The sequence below is a fragment of the Geotrypetes seraphini genome, chromosome 9 (genome assembly GCF_902459505.1).
Source record: "Geotrypetes seraphini chromosome 9, aGeoSer1.1, whole genome shotgun sequence".
In the NCBI taxonomy this organism is placed as follows: Eukaryota; Metazoa; Chordata; class Amphibia; order Gymnophiona; family Dermophiidae; genus Geotrypetes; species Geotrypetes seraphini.
This window is the reverse complement of record NC_047092.1, coordinates 128,903,838-128,929,607: the sequence shown is the minus strand read 5'-3', so window position 1 is coordinate 128,929,607 and position 25,770 is coordinate 128,903,838. Positions and strand designations below refer to the sequence as shown.

The 25,770-nt window shown below is 42.2% G+C and overlaps 1 long non-coding RNA gene across 1 annotated transcript; it reads right to left on the bottom strand.

The window, feature by feature from the left end:
- LOC117366346 lies at positions 1–25,673 on the bottom strand. Its single transcript, XR_004540562.1, has 3 exons — positions 25,605–25,673; positions 25,365–25,439; positions 1–1,767 (listed from the first exon to the last, which is right to left on the bottom strand). It is a non-coding gene; the product is annotated as an uncharacterized LOC117366346 (long non-coding RNA).
- Between the last annotated feature and the right edge of the window lie 97 nt (positions 25,674–25,770).

The window sequence follows — 25,770 nt, the reverse complement described above, 5'->3', positions numbered from 1 at the left end:
TATGTTTACAAGTCTATAAAATAAAATCAATTATTCTTCCTTACAAAATTTAGCCAATGGCTCCCAAACATCTATAAACTTTCTGTAACGCCCTTGAAAATGCCCCTCCACTTAACTTGAATATTGAGCTAATATTACTACTGCATTCCATATGAATATCTGTTCTGATTGCTCCCTGGGGTTTATCAGGCAATTTAAACCCAGTACTGCAGCATATAGAAACACCAGAATAGACTATATTTCCTTTAATGTAGTAACTTTAAATGACTTACAGTTGATTTGCTTAGAAAGAATTATAGCTTCTACTATCAGAGTTCACTCTCAACAGTGTCCCCAGACTTTAGGAACTGGAAGAGTATTTCAGTACACACTGAGTGGTAATGTCTTGACTTGAATGTTGTGGAAAACTAAGGGGTGAAAAAACTTGATGGAATCACAGTGGTTTCTGAAGGCATGCATTGGCTAGATCAAAGAGCTGTTGGCTGCCATACTCTCAGGGTAGAGGGAGAAAAGGAAAAGAACAAGGTGGCTGCTAACATAGCAGGCTTAGGGATCAAGCAACCAATAAAAAATGTCCCATAATTCACATGTGCTCTGAAGGAGCCTATTACAGAAAACTACAATATTGTACAATCTTACCTTTGAAAGGCAAAGGCAATGAATACTTTATATAAAACACAAGCAGCCTACTTTATTGAATATGGGGGTAGAACAATATCAGTGCCATTTGTACAATACTTTACAAGTGTCAGTATAAATTCCTGACACCCTATATAGCAGTCTGCCTTGTGTTTGCTCTGTTATCAACTTTAAATCAAACAGTAGATTTTACTACACATATTTTTTATGTACTGTGATTATAGTTTTGTGGATCATTTTGGATGGTCCTTATTGATCTGGGGAAGCAGCCTATAAATCAATGCATAAAAATCTTTTTGTGGCTGTGATCCCATAACTGTGGCCAAATAACATTTTGTGATCCTCTAGAGCAGTGGTCTTCACAAATGTTTTAAGTCGGGGTCTCTTTGTTTCCAATGAGCTGAAGGAGAGATGCAAAATATCCTCCCAGGTGAGGTCACAACACTGCTGACCAGTATAAGTGTTAATGACATCCACTGCACCAGCCTACCTTCAAACTTTTTATTGGGTGTACCTTCAAGATGGTGGACATTTCCAAATGCATTCTCTTCACCTATCGATAGGGTTACCAGATGTCTGGATTTCCCTTTTTGAGGACATGTCCTCCTTTTGAGGACATGTTCATGGTCCAGACGGCTTTTCAAAACACGGACAAAGTGCCACATTTTGAAAAGCTTCAAAAAAATTGCCTTCGCGCAGGAGGGTATCCATGCATGCACCTCCTGCATCTAGCTGGAAGACTGACAGTAAAGTACAGTCTTACCAATAATATACTCTTTTGTAACATGGATTTCTTAGGAATTCCCAGATAGCTGAGTTTTCAAGAAATCCACAATGAGTTTGCATGAGATTTATTTGCATACAATGGCAGTAGAACATGTTCCAGAGTGCAGGTTTAAGAATTATCATTTTGCACAAAAGTCACTCTACTTATCCAGCATTAGATATAGAAGTATTATTAAAAGATATCTATTTGTGCATCTTCTGTGATAACAATTTTCCAGTTTAAGTTCTCTTCACAGCTGTATGGCTATAGTTCATTGCAGGTGAACTTTGATATCTAGTTCAGGATTCTTGCTTTTCTACATAGTGAAGACCTTCAAAGCTGCACCACCCAGAAACAATGTTCTGCAAGAATGAACATACACACAGGAAGCTGTTTATCTGTCTGCCTCTTGCACATATTTTAAAATCAAGCTTACTGAACCTGAATCAGAAAGCCACATTATATTAGGGTAAGAAGAACACATTTTAATAGCAGGTAGGAAGTAATTCCTATACATTGTTTCACAAAGGTGTCCAATATTGCTTCTTACTTCTAGAAGACACATTAAAGAAGTTGCAATATAAATAATAAATATTATTATTACTGTAAAGCATGGAAATTAGATGTGTCCATTCTTTTAAATCAGATAAACCCAAAATGATTTTTGTAAAAACAAGACTGAACCAGTCTGTACAAGACAGATGAGTTCTCTGGCAGCAAATGTATCTCTAAAGCAAACAAAAAGCCAAGAAGTTATAGCCAAAGCCACAGCTCTAATGAAACAGAAAATGTGAACTAATACTGAAACTACTCATTGAGGACTGTGCACTAAAGCTTAATGTACATGCTAAAGATATTTTGCAGACACCAAAAATAGTATGTTATGCTGTTATACCTTCCTCAAAAATAAAGAGAGATCATACTAAACTTAGGATACCATAATATGTAAATGAGAAGGAATTTTATGCAAATAAATTTTTATTGGGCCCATCTATAATAATAAAACCCTAGAGCACGCATGCGCTCTTGAAAATTCGTGATTCCTGGCGCCGTGAGGTGTGCTTCTGTGGCAGTATTCTATTTCACACCTCATGGCACATGCAGGGGCTGGAGGCGCGTGCGTTGGCTGAAGGCACGTGACTGTGCTCTCTCCAAACCTCCCGGCTCCAGTGGCGTAGGCAGCACCCGTGGCAGCAACTGAGTGGTGGACAGCAGCCCCACTCCAGCCGTTGACCCTCCACAAACCTCCGGGCTCCAGCGACGTAGGCAGCACTATAAACACGTTGCTTCATGCCCTTCTACTGCCGATTTCCTCTGCCGCATCTCTGATGACATCATCAGAGACAGACGCGGGAGAGGAAATCGGCAGTAGAAGGCCACGAAGCAGCGTGTTTAAAGTGCTGCCTACGCGGCTGGAGCCCAGAGGTTTGTCGGCGGTGGGAGGGTCAGGAGCAGGCCAGATCGAGCAGGACAATGGCAGTAAAAGAAGGGGGAGGGGACGAACGGAGCAGGAAAGGGTAAGGGAAGAGAAGGGAAGAGAAGAGAAAGGGGGGTGGGGGAAAATGCTGCTACTGCTACACAGGGACTTGGAGGGGAAGGGAAATACCACTGCTGCTTCTGCACAGGAAAGGAGGGGGGGGATAGGAGGGAAATGCTGTTGCTACTGTATAGGGAAGTGGGATGGAAATGCTGCTGCACAGGGAAATGGGGAAAAATGACAGACAGACAGCAGGAGGGAGGGAGACAGAAAGAAAGAAAGACACAGGGGCAGGGAGAGGGACAGAAAGACAGACAGAGAAAGGGGGCCAGAGAGAGAGAGTCAGCGGGAGAGGGAAAGGGGGCTGCTTTGGGGGGAGGGGTGTGCTTGGGGCAAACAGCTTTGCTCTGGGGGGAAGACAGAAGGGGCCATGGAGAGACAGGGAGAGGGAAATGGGGCTGCTTTGGGGGGAGGGGTGTGCTAGGGGAGACAGAAGGGGCCATGGAGAGATAGGGAAAGGGAAAGGGGGCTGCTTTGGGGGGAGGTGTGCTGGGGACAGACAGCTTTGTTCTGGGGGGGAAGACAGAAGAGGGCCATGGAGAGACATTTGGGGGGAGGTGTGTGCTGGGGGCAGACAGCTTTGCTCGGGGGGGAGGGGGAGACAGAAAGATACAGACAGCGGCCAAGGAGAGAGAGATAAAGAAGCATCCGTTAATGTAACGGGCTTAAAGACTAGTAGTACATAACTTGGTATACTCTTTACATCTGCTATTTTCTGTGTGTTTGGTAATGCCTAAACATGCACACCTGCCTCAGATTGGTGTTAAAGTTTTATTGGATCTATTGCTACAATTCCCTCCCCCTCCCCCCCCCCCACCAGTTTGATCCACCAAATACAGTACAGTAGAATACCAGTTAACCGGCATAGAACTAATCGGCACTCTCAACTAACCGACAAAAATTCCCCCACCTGAGACCAACTTCACTGCTACCTCCACTCCAAACCCTCCACCTGAGGCCACTGTCGCTGCTACGCTCCAATCCAAATCGCCCCTCCTTGAGGCCACCAGTGCTGCTATCCTCCATTGCAAACCACACACATACACCCCGAGGCTACCGCCACTGCTCTCTTCCCTTCATGCCCAAAATGATCGGTGCTACATGGCCATGCTGAGCCTGCAGCCGATGTTCTATGCTGGGACACTGCAGAGCCTTGAGCATTTGTGCATGCTCAAGGTCTTCTAGCTCACGCCCTCTCCAAGAATTTATTTCTTTAAAAGATTTAAATACCACCTGGAATCTAGGCAGTTTACAAAACAACATACAAAATAAATAATAACAATACAACATATACGCTACAAAAACTGTTCTACACCTCCATTACTAACAATACTCATGAGAATCTTGGCTGCCTAAATTTGTATTCAAAATCTCACTAAAGTCTTAAATTTAGGAATATCTAGGGTATGGGGCATTACAGCTTGCTAGCTGTCATGAATTCCAATAGCATGGCCACAATCCTGATCAATTTTCTCTATCTGTTCTCCCTTCTCTGATCTCTCAACCCCCCCCCCCCCATTTGCTCTCCCAATCCCCTATTTCTGCCAATCAGCTCTGCTAATCCCACCCACCCCCTTCCATGAAGTAGTACACTGCCCACCTTTCCTAAATCCAAACCTCCTCAGATCCTCCACCCCTAGGACTTATTGAGAGGTTAACCTTAGTTGTCTAGTAAAGGAGTGGGAGCTGTGCCCTTCTGCTCCTGCCCTTTCTGGCTCTGGGTTCAAAATGGTTTTACTGACCACTAATGGTGGTCTTGTGGTACTGCCACAAAGGTCAGCCTTCCATCTAAGGGCAAATTGCTGAGTGCAGAACAAAAAGGCCCAACCGTAGTAACGTTTCTATAGATGGAAGAGGTTAAGGATGAATACAATGGGAAATATTCCAGTTCATTTGATCTTTTTACACAATTTTTGCATATTTTTCAGTTTGGTTCTCACATTCATGTTAATAACAATGGTTTAATTTAGATTTGAACTTTTTAACATACACAAATCAACTTTATATGCATTAATGTATAGGTTAATGCATGTTAAATCGATTTTGTGAGCATTAACATTTTAAAGCACAGTAATGAACTGAATGTGCTCTAACAAATGCACATCAAGTTTCAAGTTTTTATTAAAATTTGATATGCACACATTGTCAAATATTTCAAAGCATATTACAAATTTAAATGGGGGAAAAACATTGTAGTAGATTAGTACAAACTAATATATACATACAAAAATTCAATACAGGTACAAAAGGAAGGGGGATGAACTACAATCATTAAAGAAAAAAAGAATACATCGGGGGGAGGGGGGGGGAATTGAAGAGTGATGAAAAAGGGAGAAAGATTAAAAATTATGTCCTGCAAATGAGGCCTGATTTCATGTTGGATGTTAAAATATAAATTTTTTTAAAAAATTCTTTTAAACATGGACTGATTGTCTTATCCCTAAAAGAAGTCAATTTCATCCAGAAAAATGCAGCAGTAAAGCCAGGAACATGGATGTTCTATAATAAAGCACTACAATAGTGGGTTGGGGGGGGTACAATTTATGGCAATTTTCTCCTGATCTTTGGCTTCTCAGATATGGGCCTTTATTACCAAAGTAACATGGTAAGTGCATGCCTAGAATCTGCACAGGGTAGTTACAGTACAGGCTCACATTACATGCAGTGTTGGATAGCTTGGGAGCATTGGCATTATCAGGTGTTATATGTAACATGGTAAATAAAGCTGAACTGACACAGCTGTGTAACCCCTTTTCTGTACCCTTCTGCCTGATCCCCTCTGTGACATCAAAGCTTTACCTCTCCAGACTCTATACTATCCTCACCCCTAAACTGCAATGGACCTGCCTGGGGTCATCATTGGTAGTTCAGGGGTCCCAGGCAGCAGCAGTAACTCTGCTGCTACCCAGACTGGCACAGTCGATGATTTGTAGAAGTAGTCTCACAGTTCTACGACTAGGGGGCATTCTTCCACATAAAGAGCATGACCGTTGCTTCCTGGGATTCCACAACTATTGATGATGCCCACAAGTAGGTCCAAGAGGGATTGGGGAGGATAAGAATCTATAGGGTCAGGGACTTGCTGTCAGAGAGAGGATTGTGTAGGAGACATTTCTGTGAAGAAGGGAATGAAAGTACTGGAAGCACTACACCTGTTAGCAGCAGCACTAATGTACTGCTGGATAGTGCAATTGTACTTTCCACTACTGCTGCCCGATTCACGATTCAAATCGATTCAATTCTTAAGAAAAATTGGCCTCCCGATTCGATGGCCAACCCTTGCCCTCGTGCCTTCCTAAAGCAGGAGCAGCAGCGCTACCTCTTGCTGGCATCCGCTGCTGCTCCTGCTTGAGGGGGGTGGTCAGTCAGAAGGGCCTGAAGCTGCCCGTTGTCCTCAGCAGCATGTTCTTTCTGCTATGGTCCTGCCCCTCATCTGACATCAGGTCAGGATCGCAGCAGAGGAAACGTGCCGCTGAGGATGACAGCAGCTGCAGGGATCACTATAGCACCAGCAATCCTGCAGGCTGCCGTATTAGCTTAAGGTAAACACGGGAAAGCTGGGGGAAGCAGGCCTTGGCGGCGGGGGGAAGGCCTTGGCGGCGGGGGGGGGCAGGCAGGCCTTCATGGGGGGAGCAGGCCTTCGCGGCAGGGAGGCAGGTTGTGCATAAGGAGGAGGAGGAAGAGTGCCTTCACAGCAGGAGGCAGGTCTGTGCAGAGGGAGGAGGAGGAAGAAGAGAGGGGAGGGGAGATACCAGACCTGGGGTGAAGGGAAGAGAGAGACCAAACGAAAAAGAGGGGGAGGAAAGCAGAGGAGAGGTGCTGGATTAATGGAGAGAGGGAGAGAGAAATGCAAGATCACAAGGGGAAGGGTACAAGCGGAACAGATACTGCTCCAAAGTAGGTGGACAGAGTGCAGGATGGCAGGAGAGATAGTAAGAAAAAGCCTGTACCTGGGGAAGGGGATACAGGAGGTAAGGAAGAGCAAAAGAAGAAGCTGCATACGGGGAGAGATAAGATGCTGGGCAAGGAGGGAGCATAGGAACAGGGACACAAGGGAGACAGTATTGGAGAGGAGAATAGGGATAGAGACACAGAAGAGAGATGCTGGATGAAAGGGTAGTTGAGAAAAGGAGTGATGGTGCATCTGTGGATGGTGGGGTCCATTACTGCAGCTGCGTGGGGATGGAAATGAACAAAAGGAAAGATGCCAGACCTTCGGGGTAGGAAAGGGAAACAGAAGGGAAGGACAGAGATGGAAGATGGATGGTTAGCACGAAGAAAGAAGGAAAGCCTGATAAGAAGACAACCAGACCAACATGGGACCAACATGATTTGAAAAATGACCAGACAATAAAAGGTAATTTTATTTTTTGTTTTGTGATTACAATAAGTCAGATTTGAAATGTGTATCCTCCCAGAGCTGGTGTTAGACCGCGAACGTGAACTAGGATTTAACAGAGAGAGGAAAAGTATTTTTTGTTTGTTTATTTTGTTTACACCACAGGACCAGTGTGGGTAGGAGAGGGCAAAGGGGGTTGAAGAGGCTATAAAATAAACCCACCAGGATGTTTGGAAAAAACCACCCAATTGGGCAGTAAAATCGAATTGAATCGAAAAATCGATTCAATAGGCTGAATCGAATCAAAAAATTTTTTTTCCTGAATCGGGCAGCACTACTTTCCACCTCCTTTTGATATGGCAGTTATTTATTTCATTTTATATCCTATTTTCCCCAATGAGATCAGAATGGATTATAAGCTCGGCTGTGCTATTAGCACTCATGACTGCAAGGGTACAGTAAGGACCTGTACATTATCTGTCATAACTGTCCACGCCTCCACCTACCCATGTGATGTCCAACTCCCACCCACTCTCACATTAGGTAGGCATAGTGGCAGTTTTCCTGAATGCTGCTGTTTTTATGCAGTAGAGACAATAGTATGGGTTTGCCTTATTCTCTACCACTCATTAAAAGCCATGTTAGCTGCGGAATCAATCTTAGTAAAAGAGCCCTATAGTTAGCACTAAAGCTGAGTTCTGAAACAATGAGCCTTTAGTCACAGTTATGCCAAGGATTTTCCCACTATTTTATAGGTGTACAAAGAAGGCTAATTTTTGCTTTATTTTGTGTCTTTGGTGATAGGGTTTTGTTTTAGTTTAACTTTTTTTTGCAATTTTGCTTCATGAACAGGTTGCCCTCCCAAGCCCAGCTGACAAAGCATACTGTGATTTTGAAGAAATTTATGCTTCCTGTGATTTTCCAAAAAACATGCCTCCAAGCTTTCCCCTGCTATCCTTTAATCCTTTCCTCCAGACTCTCCAGCTTTTACCCACCATGCATGGGGTCCAAAGAGGAGAAAGAACAACCCCTTTGGTCTGCCTGTCTATTTTACTGCTGCAAAGGCCCCTAATGTCCGTGTCACTGAGTGCTTGCTCTATTTCTATTTGGCAAATAAATTCCCTTCCCCCACCACAACATCAGTGAAAATCGGGGTTACGTGCAGTCCATGGAGTTCTCTGGGATGAGGTTGAGGACTCCCCCAGGTGCCAGGCATTTGGAAGAAGTACAGTTTAGGGGAAGCATGTTATTGGGGGCAATATCCATGTTCTCAATGTCCTCTATCTTTTGATCTGAGATGTTGTCCCGGGTGATGTGGAAACGGGTCACATGAGGGTTGGGAGCCAGGATGTTCCAAGTTTCCAAGTTTATTTAAAATTTGATATACCGCCTTATCAATAGTTTCAAGGTGGTTATACAATAAAATCAGGGGGAGGACAAATAATAACAAAGACATCAACAATTAAAACAGTGGACAAATAAGACAAAAGGACATACTGAAACGAATGGAGAACTACAATATAAATAAAGAAAGAGGTATAGGCAAGGGTAAGGGTAACACATAGCAGTCCAACTTAAGTGGGCTGAAAGTAAGTTTTTATACAATCATTAAAAAGACAATCAAACTTGGAATGCGTCTTTAAAAAAGAATGTTTTAGGAAAAGATTTGAATTTCTCCATGGACGTTGTCTCTCTCAAATGGTAAGGCACTGAATTCCAAAGGAGGGAGCAACAACCGAAAAGATGGAATTTCTCCTTGTATTGATGTGTCTGAGTGATGAAACTACTAATAAATTTTGATCTGAAGATTGGAGGGTATGTGAAGAGGAATTTGGAATCAAAAGTTTGTTAATAAATTCCGTCTGTCCAGTTTTTCTTGTTTTAATTGCCAGCAGTTATGTTTTATAAGTGATACGGTGGGCGATGGGGAGCCAATGAGCTTTGATCAAGAGGGGAGTGACATGATCAAATTTCTTGGCCTTAAATTTGATCTTGACCGCAGTATTTTGGATTATCTGAAGATGTCTGATCTCTTTTTATGTAATTCCATGATACAATGAGTTATCATAGTCCAGGCAGAAGATAACCAAAGAATGAATAAGAATATTTAGAGCTTTAGAGAACGAATCATCCGGAGGCGATAAAAACATTTTTGAACTGCTGTGCTTATATGGTCGTGAAAGTTGAGGTTCTCATCTAGAGTAATTCCTAAAAGTTTAATTGATTTGACTAATTGTACTGGAACAGAATTAAATTTAATTGGGGAGATCAGAATAATGGCTTCTTTCCAAAGTTTTGGTATAGAACTTGTGATTAGACTAGTGGAAACTAAGTCAAATATGGATGATCCAAAGATTGCAAAGCATCGTTTGAGAATAAATGGAGGGTTGACATCTGTACTGGAACCCTTTAAATTCTTCGAGTTGATGATTCGCTGGATCTCAGAAAGTGTAGGAATTCTGAAATGAGAATACTTTGAAAGGGATAAGTATGAGGGTTGAAAATTCAAGTTAGTATGAGTAGAGGGTTGAAACGAAGCACAGATTTTTTTGGAATTGATTAGTGAAATGATCTGCCAAAGATTATGCTGAAGGGAGTTGTAAGAAATCAGGACGGTTTTGATGATCTGTAGTCAATGAATGTACAATCTTGTATAGTGTCGATGTGTTTGTTGCTGTAGAAATCTTTTTAGAATAGTAAAGAGATTTTGCCTTGACTATTTTTGATTTATAATAGGATGCGTATTCCTTATAATTATTTAAATCAAGGAGGGATTTGCTATGCCTCCGTTTCCACTCCAATGAACGTAGTTGTTTTTTAATTAGCAGTAGTTCCAGGGAAAATCACGGATTCTTATGGTGACGATGAGAAATATGCTGAGCTTGTAAAGGAGCAAATTTGTTTATAAATGTAAGAGTACAGTCATTCCATACTGATAAAAGGCCATTAATGTTGGAATTCAGAGTAGTATCATTGCAAAAGGTGAAATTAGAGGCAATGGAAGGTGTTATAAAGGAAAACACCCTCCAGGGATTCAAGACAAAATTAGATAAGTTTCTGCTGAACCAGAATGTATGCAGGTAAGGCTAATCTTAGGGCACTGGTCTTTGACCCAAGGGCCGCCACATGAGGGACTGCTGGGCACGATGGACCCAGCAGCGGCAATTCTTATGTTCTTATGTTCCTCCTTGAAAACTCCATTCATCTGATAAGTCATTCTTATCTGAATCATTTTCTTCCACCACCAACTCCAGACTCTATTCCTTTTATGTTGCTGCTCCATATGCCAGATATAAACTTCCTGAGATGGCAGTTGTGCAATGGGAACCCTCAAGCACAGCTTGGAGGCTATTTGCCAATGAGTGTTACTTCTAGAGGGAAGTGTGCCTCTCTAGTCAATGCCCCTGATGCAACCATTTTAAGTGAGCCATGGTCACACTGGGCTTAATATTTCGTTGGTGCAATAAAAGTCTTACTACTACTCCAATCTTCATGAGGTGGTCTCTGTTTGCTGATGTTCTGGCAAGGGAAGCACGAAACTTCAAACCGTTCTTTAAATATGTTAAAGGGAAGGAGCCGGCTAGGGAAGAGGTAGGACCACTGGATGACGGAGACAGGAAGGGAGTGGTGAAGGAAGAGAAAGAAGTGGCAGAAAGGCTTAACATGTTCTTTTCGTCTGTATTTACAAATGAGGACACATCAAACATACCGGAACCTGAGCAATTCTTTCATGGAAGTCAAGCAGAAAAATTAACATTCATAGAAGTGAGCCTTGAAGACGTACGCAAGCAGATAGAAAAACTAAAAACTGACAAATCCCCGGGTCCGGATGGAATACATCCAAGGGTTCTGAAGGAATTAAAGGAGGAGATAGCGGAACTACTACTGCAAATTTGCAACCTATCCCTGAAAACAGGCGTGATCCCGGAGAATTGGAAGATAGCCAACGTTACGCCCATCTTTAAAAAGGGATCAGAGATGACCCTGGAAACTACAGACTGGTGAGTCTGATCTCGGTTCCGGGAAAAATGGCGGAAGCTCTGATAAAAGAAAACATCGATGAACATTTCGAAAGGAACAAACTTCTGATAACCAGCCAACATGGTTTCTGCAAGGGGAGATCGTGCCTAACGAACTTATTGCACTTCTTTGAGGAAGTTAACATACAAATGGACAGAGGAGACCCCATAGACATCATATATCTAGATTTCCAAAAAGCCTTTGACAAGGTGCCCCAAGAACGTCTACTCCGGAAACTGAAGAACCATGGGGTGGAAGGAGATGTACATAGATGGATCAGAAAATGGTTGGAAGGTAGGAAGCAAAGGGTAGGAGTGAAAGGCCACTACTCGGACTGGAGGAGGGTCACGAGTGGTGTTCCGCAGAGCTCGGTGCTCGGGCCGCTGCTATTTAATATATTCATAAATGATCTAGAAACAGGGACAAAGTGTGAGATAATAAAATTTGCAGAAGACACCAAACTATTTAGTGGTGCTCGGACTATAGAGGACTGCGAAGAATTGCAAAGGGACTTGAACAAGCTAGGGGAATGGGCGACGAGGTGGCAGATGAAGTTCAACGTTGAGAAATGTAAAGTATTACATATGGGAAGCAGAAACTTGAGGTACAACTATACGATGGGAGGGATATTATTGAATGAGAGTACACAGGAAAGGGACTTGGGGGTAATGGTGGATATGACAATGAAGCCGATGGCACAGTGTGCAGCGGCCGCTAAGAGAGCGAATAGAATGCTTGGTATAATCAAGAAGGGTATTGCGACCAGAACGAAAGAAGTTATTCTGCCGTTGTATCGGGCGATGGTGCGTCCGCATCTGGAGTACTGCGTCCAATTTTGGTCGCCGTACCTTAAGAAGGATATGGCGTTACTCGAAAGGGTTCAGAGGAGAGCGACACGTCTGATAAAAGGTATGGAAAACCTTTCATATGCTGAAAGATTGGAGAAATTGGGTCTCTTTTCTCTGGAGAAGAGAAGACTTAGAGGGGATATGATAGAAACTTACAAGATCATGAAGGGCATAGAGAAAGTGGAGAGAGACAGATTCTTCAAACTTTCAAAAAATAAAAGAACAAGAGGGCACTCGGAAAAGTTGAAAGGGGACAGATTCAAAATGAATGCTAGGAAGTTCTTCTTTACCCAATGTGTGGTGGACACCTGGAATGCGCTTCCAGAGGACGTAATAGGGCAGAGTACGGTAATGGGGTTTAAGAAAGGATTGGACAATTACCTACTGGAAAAGGGGATAGAGGGGTATAGATAGAGGATTACTGCACAGGTCCTGGACCTGTTGGGCCGCCGTGAAAGCGGACTGCTGGGCATGATGGACCTCAGGTCTGACCCAGCAGAGGCATTGCTTATGTTCAAATCTAGGCTGTTTATAACTCTTAACCCATTATTCATTTGTTCAGAACCCATGTTTGTTTGATTAATTCCCACAATAAATAACCCCCTTAATTGTTCTTTTTGTCTTGAATACATTGTAAGCTCTTTTGAGCAGGGTCTGTCTCTTATGTTTTGTGTACAGCGCTGATTATATCTAATAGTCCAGTCCAGTCAGTATTAGTAGTAGTACTATGGCAATAATCATGCATGTGGAGACAGAGAGACTGTGTCTGAATTCAAGAAAGCCTGGGATAGGCATGTGGGATCTCATAAAGAGAGAAAGAGATGATGGTTACTGCGGGTGGGCCAACCGGATGGGCCATTTGGCCTTTGTCTGCCATCATGTTTCTATGTTAATACTACAGTAAAGTTAGCACTCTAACTTAGAGCTGTTACTGTGCTTTAGTGACTAGCCTGTAAATATTCAAAAAAATCAACACAAATATTGGTTTTAGAATGTAACTGTGACCAACAGAGAGGTGTTGCAAATTATGGAAAGAGAGATGGGTCATTGTAAACATCTTGCAGCACAGAAAAGATAGAAGAGCTAGGAAATGACTGAAAGGGAAATCAATAGATCAGAGAAACAGTAAGATTGATAGCACGAATATACAATAGAAAATATTACTCTCATAATAGACTTGGTTTGAATGGTGACTGCTGTCTCTGCCCTTCATTTCTCACACTTTATCTTCTACAGTTCAAGCTCTCAATGAGACTGGAAGCTATAGGGCTTTTGCTAACATATCTCTTTATTTTCATGTATGGATAGAGTCAAACAGGGATGTTATTTTTGGCTTGATCTATATCCTTGTTGTATGGAAATCAAAACTCACCAATTTTAATAGGTATCTCCCTAGCTACAGGCTTCCTTTTCTAGGCTTCTGATGTAGTCTTTGTGGTTGTAGTTTTTTAATCTCTTCCAGTGGGAATTCCAGTGCAGAGTGAAAGGCCAGCATATGCTTTCAAATGGTTTTCAGGTCTTAAACAAGAGACAGTTATTCCTGCCAGGGATGAGGTCAGTTTGAAAGAGAGGAGGGGAAGAGTGAGAAACTGAAACCCAAATATTAGAATGGGAAAGAAACAAAACAAGGAAGAAAATGTTATAAAAGGAAATGACAAGGACAAGAAGAAGAGGAGAAAAAAAGGACAGGAATTGTGAAGAATAAAAAGGAAAAGATCATGTCAAAGTAAAGACAATCAGAGAAATTAATGTAAAAAAAAAATTCAAGAAGAGTGAAAAAAAGATAAACTAAGGGCTCCTTTTGAGCTAATGGGTTTAACGCACGCAACTTTTCATCACGTGCTAACCCCCGCGCTGGCCAAAAAACTACCGCCTGCTCAAGAGGAGGCTGTAGCGGCTAGCGTGTCCGGCGGTTTAGCGTGCGGCATTACGCGTGTTAAACCGCTAATGCGTCTTCGTAAAAGGAGCCCTAATTTTAAAAAAAGTAAAGAAGAAGTAGCATGATTAAGGGCTCCTTTTACTAAGCCGTGATAGAAGTTTCTACTGTGGCCTGGAGTGCTAAATGCTCCAACGCTCATAGGAATCGTGTCAGAGCAGCGTCGGAGCATTTAGCACTTTGGGCCGCAGTAAGACATCTGCCATGGCTTAGTAAAACCCAGCATAAGTGAAAAGAGAATAAAGCAATGAAATATTTAAAAATGTTGAGATGAAAAGAAATAAATATTGGTCCCCATACCTTAAGAAGGATATGGCGATACTCGAGAGGGTTCAGAAAAGAGCGACACATTTGATAAAAGGTATGGAAAACCTTTCATATGCTGAAAGATTAGAGAAACTGGGGCTCTTTTCCCTAGAAAAGAGGAGACTTAGGGGGGACATGATAGAGACTTACAAGATGATGAAGGGCATAGAGAAAGTAGAGAGGGACAGATTCTTCAAACATTCGAAAACTACAAGAATGAGAAGGCATTTGGAAAAATTAAGAGGGGACAGATTCAGAACCAATGCTAGGAAGTTCTTCTTCACCCAAAGGGTGGTGGACACCTGGAATGCACTTCCAGAGGGTGTAATAGGACAGTGTACGGTATTGGGGTTCAAGAAGGGATTAGATAACTTCCTGAAGAAAAAGGGGATAGAAGTATATAGATAGAGGATTACTATACAGGTCCTGGACCAGATAGGCTGCCGCGTGAGCGGACTGCTGGGCTCGATGGACCTCTGGTCTGACCCAGCAGAGGCACTGCTTATGTTCTTATGTTAAATGAAAAATATAGAAAAAAGTTGGCATAAATATATAGGGCCCTATATTCAGCACTATTTAGCTGGCTGGAAATGGTTTCCAGACAGCACATAGCTGGCTATTCACTGATATTCACTGGTAGGCTATCTCCCATTAAATATCCCACTTGGTGGATAGCCAGGTGACTGACTATGTCGCACGACTGTCAATCACCTCCAATATTCAGCAGCTCACCGGCTATGTTCAGTGGCCAAATAGACCTGTCTAAGCAGGTATGTCTTTGGCCAATATGACTTAGCCAGCCACCCAATGAATATTGGCTTAACCGGCTATGTCTAAGCCAGCCCAATAAATCCAGCTGAAATTCAATGCTGGTACTGGATAGAACGCCAGCATGAAATTTCCAGGTTCTCCTGAGATTGCAGGAGACAATTGGCTGTCTTCTGATGTCTGAATATCAGGCAGATAATATACTGCCAAACATATTCTAGTCTTCATGTGCATATGGAACAATTCTATAAATTGGCACCTCAGTTTAGGTACCTCAAGATTCCATTATAGAATACTTGCATAAGTCAGCATTGGAGTACCCATGTTTAGGCAAACCCTCTTATGCCAGGGGTGCCCTAAAGGTTGATCGTGATCGACCAGTAGTTTCATAGTTTATTCAAATTTTGATTAAACGTTTAACATAGAATTCAAAGCGTTGTACATTAAAATAAATGAGGGAATTTATATTAAAACAAACATGACTTAGTACAGAACTACTAACATACTGGGATGGGATATAAAACAAGAGGAAAGGGGAAGAACTCCATTAATTAAAGAAAGAAAAGAACAAAAAAGGAAATAACATCAAGGAGGGGGGGTAGGTAAGTTAAAAATAATAAAATATCCAAATGGTGAATTACTCATAAGCATCTTTAAAAAGATTGTGAAGCACTCGCTTTGCCTTTATGCTTTGTTCTCCCTGTTTCCCTGACACCAGGCCAGGCATGTACAAGCCTTCTGCCCTGATGTCAATTCTGACTTCGGAGAAGAAGTTCTGGGCCAGCCAACCGCTGCTTGGCTGGCCCGGAATTTCCTCTCTGACAATAGAATTGATGTCAAAGGGGAGGGCTTGTGGGTCTGGCGCTTGTACGCACTTGGCCTGGGGTCGGGGAAGCAGGAAGAAATTGGCGGCGGAGGCTTGGGGGGGAACAGGGAGAAAGAAAGAAAGAACATAAGAATTGCCACTGCTGCCCTTAGGTCAAAGACCAGTGCCCTAACTGAGACTAGCCTTACCTGCGTATGTTCTGGTTCAGCAGGAACTTGTCTAACTTTGTCTTGAATCCCTGGAGGGTGTTTTCCCCTATAACAGCCTCCGGAAGAGCGTTCCAGTTTTCTACCATTCTCTGGGTGAAGAAGAACTTCCTTACATTTGTACGGAATCAATCCCCTTTTAACTTTAGAGAGTGCCCTCTCATTCTCTCTACCTTGGAGAGGGTAAACAACCTGTCTTTATCTACTAAGTCTATTCCCTTCATTATCTTGAATGTTTTGATTATGTCCTCTCTTTTCAAGGGAGAAGAGGCCCAGTTTCTCTAATCTCTCACTATACGGCAACTCCTCCAGCCCCTTAGCCATTTTAGTCGCTCTTCGCTGGACCCTTTCGAATAGTACTGTGTCCTTCTTCATGTACTGCGACCAGTGCTGGATGCAATATTCCAGGTGAGGGCCTACCATGGCCCGGTACATGATAACCTTCTCCAACCTGTTTGTGATCCCCTTCTTAATCATTCCTAACATTCTGTTTGCCCTTTTCGCTGCCACCGCGCATTACGCGGATGGTTTAATTGACTTGTCAACCAGTACTCCCAAGTCTCTTTCCTGGGGGGGTCTCTCCAAGTACTGCACTGGACATCCTGTATTTGTGTATAAGATTTTTGTTACTGACATGCATCACCTTACACTTATCCACGTTAAACCTCATTTGCCATGTCGCAGCCCATTTTTTTGAGCATGTTTATATCACATTGCAGGTCTTCGCAATCTTCCAGTGTCTTCACTACTCTGAATAACTTCATATTGTCTGCAAATTTAATCACCTCACTCGTCGTACCAATTTCCAGGTTGTTTATAACTATGTTGAAGAGCACAGGTCCAAGCAGGTAGAGAGAAAACTAAAGAAAAAAGAGAGGGAGGGGGAAATTTTGGGTTAGATAGTATTGCCTTATACTAAAGAGTACCAGTGTGACTGTTTATGGTTTGGGGTGGGGATTTGGCTATCTGGTGTATTGGTTGTATTGTTTTGTGCTGTATTTGCCATTGTGAAAATTCAATAAAACTTGTTAAAATTTTTAAAAAAGAAAGAAAGAAAGGGGAGGGGAGGGGCAGAAAGAAAGAAAGGGGAGGGGGCAGGGAGAGAGGAAGAAAAAACTGGACTCATGGAGGGACATAGAGAGATGTTGGTTGGGGAATGGAATAGGGTCTGGAGCAGAGGAAGCATTCAGGAGGCAGAAAGAAAGAAAGACATAAAGAAAGAAATATTGGATTTACAGTCAGAAAAAGGAAATGCACTGTTGTTGGTTATCTCCTGTGCCAGCTCTTTCTCACACATTGTGACCAGTCAGCCACTTTGCCTGCCAGCGTCCCAGCAAACATAGAAGGGAAAGTGAAGAGTAAACCCAGGAAGGGAGTTTTTAGGGTCCGTCCTGGCCCTGATAATGTTAATTTCCCAGGCAACCACCAGGGGGAGCCTGATTTTACTGAGAATCTAGTGGGTTCTCAGTAAGATCATGAAATCACCAGACAGCAAAGGTAGGAAAAATGATTTTATTTTAAATTTAGTGATCAAAATATGTTTGAATTTATATCAGCTGTCTATATTTTGCACTATGGCCCCCTTTTACTAAACCGCGATAGCAGTTTTTAGCACAGGGAGCCTATGAGCATCAGGAGCAGCGCGGGGCATTCAGCGCAGCTCCCTGTGCTCAAAACCACTATTGCGGTTTAGTAAAAGGGGAGGGGGTCTATTTGTCTATTTTTGTATAGTTGTTACTGAGGTGACATTGCATATTTTAAAGTCATCTGACTTGACCTCAAATATAAATGATAATTAACATTTTCTCTGCGTACAATGTGCTTTGTGTTTTTTAAAATTTTATTGTTGGTAGATCATTTTGACTTTGTCATTTTAAAATTAGCTCGCAAGCCAAGAAACTGTGGGCACCCCTGTCTTATGCTTTCAGATTGGCAGGTGTAAATTGGCATGCTTAGATGTGCCAAGTGATATGACTAATTTATAGTATTCTAAAAATTATGGACCAAATTCTATAAATGGTGCTGAAATCTAAAAAAAGATCATTGCTAAGTGCAATTAAGTAAAGGGTGCACAGACTTTAAAAAATATCACTTAGGGTCTGATTCTGGAAGTGGAGCCTGCTGCAGCAGGTGCTTGTAGTATGTCAATCACTGGCAGACACAACATCCAGAATTGTGATTTTTTTTTTTAAACATAGGCACCTTAAATGTAGGTCAGCATTGTAAAGGCCTACATTTAAGGCACCTGCCTCATGCCTATAGAGGTACATAGGGATATCTATGGATGTCTAAGGCCACATCCGGTAGAAATCACACCCATACTGGCCTTAGGCATCCCTATGTGCCTCCTTAGGCATGAGACAGGTGCCTAACAATGGTGTCTGCATTTTTTAAAAAATGTGTGTCCCAATTGGTTTGTTAGATGGTGGTAGGACGCCTACTGCTGCCTAACTTAGGAATACCGTTTGGAGAATTTGACCCTTTGTGCCAATTTTTGCACTCACCTCTGTGTGCCAGGCTTATGCCTGCTGAAACATGGTATGATTCCTGGCAGCTAAGTTGGGCATAGAAAGTCCTTATTCCATTATTTTCTCAGAACTCCTCTGACCTGCCCATGGCCCTCCCATGGCCACACCACTTTTTGGATTGCACATGGTGCTCAAGATTATGGAATAGCACACAAGCAGATGCACAGTGAAATCCAACGTTATTGGAAATTAACTTCAGCGATTAATTGGCAACATCAATTAATTAGTGCTAATTGGCTTGTTGAACAATATATTTGCTTGTGTATCTTTGATCCATGCCAAAATATTGGCACCCAAATTTAGGCACCATATTTAGAATCTGAGAGTATGTGCAGAGCTAGGAAACATGCCCTTGTCCACTCATGTACCACCCGTGTATATATCCCCTTATAGTTGTGTGCTATGGCAATTAGGCTTTATGGTATAGAAAAGCATCTGATGCACATAGGCACCTGTCAATTAATGATGCCCTTGATCCACATTACTAGCATGTACCTCCAGGTGCCAGCTTATAGAATTGACCTGATGCTGTTTATTGTAAACAGTTTACAGTAAACAGCATCAGAGCAATTCTATAAGCTTTGAGACCAAATGAGAGAGACTTAAAAAATGGTGATTAGTAGCAACTTTACTGTACTTATGAATTAATTCCCTATTTTATTCTGAGAAAAAAATGTTTGTATCAAGATTTAGTACTGTTTTGTTTGGAAAATGAAATTGGCACTTGTTCCAAAAAAGCTTCTCCATCTCCCGTTCTCTTTGTTTCTGTGTGCAAAGATAATTAATATATGATGTGTCACACCATTCACTGCTATGTGCTAGAGGAAATGTACATTTCCCTTGTTTTTGGTTTTGGAAGAGAATATGAAATGGATAATCTAATAAATTATTCTTGGATGCATAGGGAGGTATTGTTCACTTGATGCTGGCCATAGGTCATACAAAGGAATGAGGGACAACATAGAGTTGAAAAACATGTCAAGCATTGTATTTTTTGATGTTACATTATATATATATATATATATATATTTTTTTTTTTAAGAAAATCAGACTGCATGAAAATCATAGAATAAATGGATGGGAGGCTTGTGTGGATTTACCAGTTTTTCTATGTGTAGCCAAGCATATGGATTCTCTTCATAGCAGCTCATGAAGATGCCTCTAGGTTTAAATCAGGTCTTAAAACTTTCTTATTCAAAGATGCTTTGAAACCTAAAACACTCCATCTGCCTTAGAATTAATCTCAACATGCATTTTCCTTCTTTCTTTCCCTTTGTTTTTAATATGAAGTATCCTTTTTTCCATTTTCCCTTTCGTGTCTAGGTGTATGTGTTATTGTTTTTTGGTTGTTTTTTTTAGTCTGTGCAAGTACCCCGCTGTATTTGTACTTTTGTAAAAAGGATTTAATTAGACGGTATATCAACTTGAAACTTGAACTTGACCTTTAATTTGACTCCCTACCTATTGGACAGTGTTCTATGCACAAATGTTATGTCCCCAAGTACTTACAATTTTTATCTCTGAGGCAGATGGTTTCAGAAGATAGAACTGAAAAGGCACCCTCTTTTCCATTGCTCTAGTCTAGATTTTCCAGTGGGGATTAGTTTAAGCTTTGGTATTTGAGTTTGTGAAAAAAAGTAACATATTTTATTAGGGAAAAAAAGGTTCCATTGCTGTTCAAGCCAAAAGTTAGTACAGTAGGATATAACTACCTGCCCCCCCCCCCCAATTAATATGGATGTGTCACTGCTCTCTCCTTGGCACATGATTATAAACTTACGAGGGGTATTCAATAATCTATCTACCTGAGTATGAAAGTAGCAAGCATGTTGAAACAAGTCTGTGCATGTTGTGACATGTCTCAAGGTTACTCATACACAGTAGCAACTCAGTATGATTCTAACATTCCAAGAGACATGATAAGAAGTTGCCTCCACTGGGTCAGACCAGAGGTCCATCGCGCCCTCTGGTCTGACCCAGTGGAGGCAACTTCTTATCATGATCTCAGGAGAGTCCTCGTGTGAATCAAGTAAGAAACTGCTAGATTTGAAGCACTATTCAGTGATAAAATTTCTCATAAAAGAATGGAAAAAGCAAACGGAGATCCATGAACACATGCCTCATCATCCTAGAAAATAAAATTTTGGAGTAAGCAGTTTAAGTGGGGTAGAGAGTCCATTGAGATGACCCTCACACTGTGTGGCCTGTGGAAGCAACTTCCATAGAAATGTGCAAGAAAATTGAGGATTTAATTTTGTCAGATAGATGAATTAAGGTTTCCTGAATAGTTGAAGAAATGGACATCTCATCAGGTACAGTTTGGAAAATAATTCTTGAAAAGTTGGGCATGTCCAAGGTTAGTACAAGATGGGTTCCAAGAATGCTGATGCCATGTCAGAAAGCCACGAGGCTCCAGTGCTGTCAGGAGAACTTGGAGATGCTCCGTGAAGATTAAGTGAATTTTTTCATCATATGGTGACTGGAGATGAGACTTGGGTCTATCACAGAGATCCTGAGTCCAAAATGGGGTCAATGCATTGGAAGCATAAGTCATCCCCCACTCCAAAAAAGTTAAAGTCTGAAGGCAGAGTCAAGGCAACAGTCTTCTGGGATGATGAAGGACTTTTGCTTCTGGAGTTCATGCCACACAAAGGCAACAATAGCCGGGGAGAGTTACTCCAATACAATGATCACTTTGTGGGAGTCAATCAAGGAGAAAACATGAGGGAAAACTCACAGCAGACATGCTGCTTCTTCACAACAATGTGCCTGTGCACATGTGACAACAATCACAGGATGGCATCCGAGATTGTGGGTTTCAGCAGTTGAACCATCCACCTTACAGTCCTGACCTGGCTCTCTCATATTATTTCCTGTTCCAAGTTTTGAAGAAATCTCTCTATGGACAACAGTTTGCAAGTGATGAAGACGTCAAAGAAACCGTGACGTCCTGGTTTGAAGGTTAAACAGAAGAATTCTTTTCAAAGGGGTTAATGTCATTGCAGGAAAAGTAAATGAAGTGTATGGAGCTATATTAGAAAATAAAACAAAATTTTTTTGAAAACTCTTTTCGTTCCTACTGAGGTAGATAAATTATTGAATGCCCCTCATATCAGACTGCCAAAGTCCAGATGGTGTCTACTCATAGATTTGAAGGAAGTGTGGACGAAGGTACTAATAAAAGGATTCATGATGAACCTCTTTGTACATATAAATCTTCACAAAACTGAATATACGAGCTTGATACTAACTGCAAATCATTGTTATTTTCTGGAGGAAAAGATTTCAGACACCTTGTTGACAATACATTAAATTTGCAACAAAAGTGGTGTAAAAATAACTGTTCAGAAAAACCTCTAGACCAGGGTTGTTCAACATCAGTCCTCAAGGGCCACAATCCAGTCAGGTTTTCAGTATTTTCCTCATGAATTTGCATGAGATCTATTTGCAAACACTGCTTCCATTATATGCAAATACTGTAGATCTCATACATTTTCATTGGGGAAAACCCGACCTGGTGAGGGCTGGGGTTGGACACTCCTTCTATAGACAGTTGATATATAACAGTGCAAAAATCATACACTTGAACAGGTTAAATGTGTTTGTTCTACAAGCTGATAAACTAGTTGATGTTATTTTGTCTACCAAACATATTGTTTGTCATATTCTATTTTTTAAAAAATTTGTACATTGCTTTGAAATCTTTTAATAATGCGATAAAATCAAGCTTTTAATAAACTTGAAACTTGTTAAAATTTGGGAGGTGCTGGAGAGAGGGGGAATTAAATGGACCCTGCTCTTGGAGATTACTATTGTCCTCTTGTCAAAGGGATGGTGGATTGGAATTCATGGTTAAAGGAGCGAGGGGGGGGGAGAGAGAGACTGTTAATGGAGAATGAAGGGGTCAGGGATGAGTAGGGGTTAAAGGTGATAGGACATCCCTTGTATTGATAGCAAGAAGATGTGTCTGACAAATAGGTTTGTTTTTGGTATAAAGGTGGGGACTTGGAATGCATATGGTTTAAGTAACCAGGGGAAAACAAGAATTGTGTTTAATAAGCTGAAAATGGGTGATGGGATATAGTTCTTTCACATTTACATGTTTTGGATTAATAATTTTTACAACATAGAGATTATGCATTAAATATTATACATAATCAACAAGTGGTAGGAAGACAGTGAGCTGGGGATTTTAATTCATTCCAGATGTTTTTTTGTACAAGGGGAAATGCATAGAAACACATTGGGATGTGATCTAGTGGTGAGGGGAATTGCTTCAAGGGAAAGAGATTACCATCTAATATAATAAAACTCTAAGCGCGCATGCGCACTTTTACCTGCATGCTTCCGTTTTCCATTTTCCATGATCTGTAGGTCCGTGGCAGGCAAGAGTGCGCATGCATGCGTCGACTCCCTCCCTCCCTTACTGTAAGATCGCCGCCTTTGACACCCCTCCCCCCGTGCACCCTTTCCCAGTACACACGAACCCCCATTGACCCTCCCACCGTGAGACGCACAAACCTCCAGGCTCCAGCAGCGGCCACATCACACTAAAGACGCTGCTTCGCGGCCTTCCCATGCTCCAATTTCCTCTGCCGCGTCTCTGATGTAATATTTTGTAAGTAATACGATGGCTGATTGGGAGCCAAGGGGAGTTAATCAATAAGGGGGTGACATGATCGTATTTTTTCCCATTGTGTATGAGTTTAACCACAGTGTTTTGTATTATTTTAAGGCGTCTTTTTCCTTTTGCCTGAGGCACATGGTCGGGTTGGGCCCATGTGCCTCAGGCCCCGCCCCCAGGAGGGACCTAAGGCTCCCGGGCCTATTCTGATTGGCCCAGGCGCCTTAGGCCCCACCAGTAGGCGGAGCATTGGGACAGATGGGCCAATCCGGCCTCTTTCCGTCATTGGCTGCCTGCCGGACAGGCGGGTTTGGCTCCCTTCTGTCCGGCTAACTACAGAAAGGTACGGGGAAGGGGGTTGGGGGTGTCGTGGGGGTCGGCCAGGGGGGTCGCGGGTCGGCTGGGGGGGCGGTCGGAGGTTCTTGGGGGGGGCGGTCGTTGGGGGGAGGGGGGTTTGTGTCGAGGGCAGGAGGGCCTGGGATCCCTCCTGCCCATAATGTAGTGCAGGGTGGGGTTAGGGGGTCGCCGTGGCCAGGAGGACTTGGGCTCCCTCCTGGCCCGATATTGTCGGGGAGTTGGGGAATCGGCGGGGCAAGAGGGCTTGGGCTCCTTTTTGCCCCGATCGTGTCGGGGAGTCGGGGGGGCAAGAGGGAGCCAGGCGGAGAGAGGGCAGTTAAGCGCAGTGCCTGCGCGGAAGGATGCAGCTCGGGCGACTTCGTTGTGTGAAACGAAGTTCGTTGTACGAATCAAGACATAAAGTTCGTTGTGCGCAGCGTACGCTGTGCGAGGCGTCCGTTGTGTGAGGCACCACTGTATATATATATATTTTTTTTTTTATTAAGGAAAATACATACAAAATTGTTACTTGATGGTACTACACTCTAGTAAAATTAAAAGCGATGTTCCAGGAGGGTACTTCTGATGTATGTTGAAGGTGTCAAGAGGAATCAGGGACATTTTAGGGTGGATTTGTTATAGAATACAATATTGGTCCACAGTAACTCAACGTATGTTACAAGGGTTGGATAAACTTTTGCCATGGACCCTAAGCTGTGCCTTTTGGGTATGAGTAACAGAAGAGATCTTAAGGGCTCCTTTTACCAAGCCACGCTAGCGGGGTTAATGCGCGTGACTTTTCATCACGTGCTAACCCCCGTGCTGGCCAAAAACTACCGCCTGCTCAAGAGGAGGCGATAGCAGCTAGCGTGGCCGGCGGTTTAACGTGCGCTATTACATGCATTAAACCGCTAGCACGGCTTGATAAAAGGAGCCCTAAATGGCAATGCAGATTGAAGAAAATTTGTTTAAAAATTGCTAAATGCAAGATTGCAGCTATATGGAGCTGCAACAGTGGTCCCACTCTATGAGACTGGCTCCAGCAATTGCAAATTGTTTGAGGAGAAGCCGACTGATAGACATTAAGGTCACTATGACCCTACATATGCAATATTTTAACAGCTGGGAAATGATTGGGAGAGGGATGATCTTTAAAATTGGAGCTCTCTGAAGGAACAACAGTGAGATTCTTAGGATTTAAATAATTTTGTTGGGTTGGAGTAGTAAGAGGAGACAGGTTGGGTTACATGGTTTAGATAGTTACATATTTATATTTTGGTCTTATTTCTGAATAATTCAAATAAAAATGTATAGAAAAAGGTATAAAAAATGTATAGAATGTAGAAAAATTATACCAGGAAAACAATGTATAAAGAAAACATGTATTAGCAAAAAAATTCTTCCTAGATACGAGCAATACTAGTATTCAGTACTACAGGGATATACCTCACATGAATAAGGCAGAAAGATTGATTGATTTAATTGCATTGACTATGAATATACCATTGAGTAGCTTTCAGAGACAAACAAAAGGTAGAGCACACTGGAGAAAGTCAATCTACTATATATGGTCATCAGGAATCATCTTCTGGCACTAGCATCCCAGAAATATATCTCTTACGAAAACACATTTGAAGCCGCACACAACTAGCCACATCTGAGAAAGCTAAATTCTTATAGGTTACCTTCTACCCTGCAAAGAAAGGTCTTCCAGTCCTTCACATGCCTTTGATGGTGATGAAAATTGTGCCTGGGTTCACCTGAAAACAATAAAGGAAACATCTTTTACTTCACAGTCTACTAAAAGTCAGAGCAATCTGTGAAAATAAAACTACAGTATTCGTGTTTGCTTTTGCCCTGTCAGGAATTTATGACAACATTCAGCTTCATTCACACAATAATGTATTGGGAAAATGGCTACTTACAAAAGCTGGCAGGAGCACTTGCCAGGTTGATCATTTGTGGCCCAATACCAGTCCAGAAACACCAGCTGTGGAAGGCAGACAGGTGGGTACTGACAGTTAAGCAACTGAATACAAAGTTGAAGGCTATCTTGGTTTTCAGTCAGGCAGTGGGCAGCAATACATAATC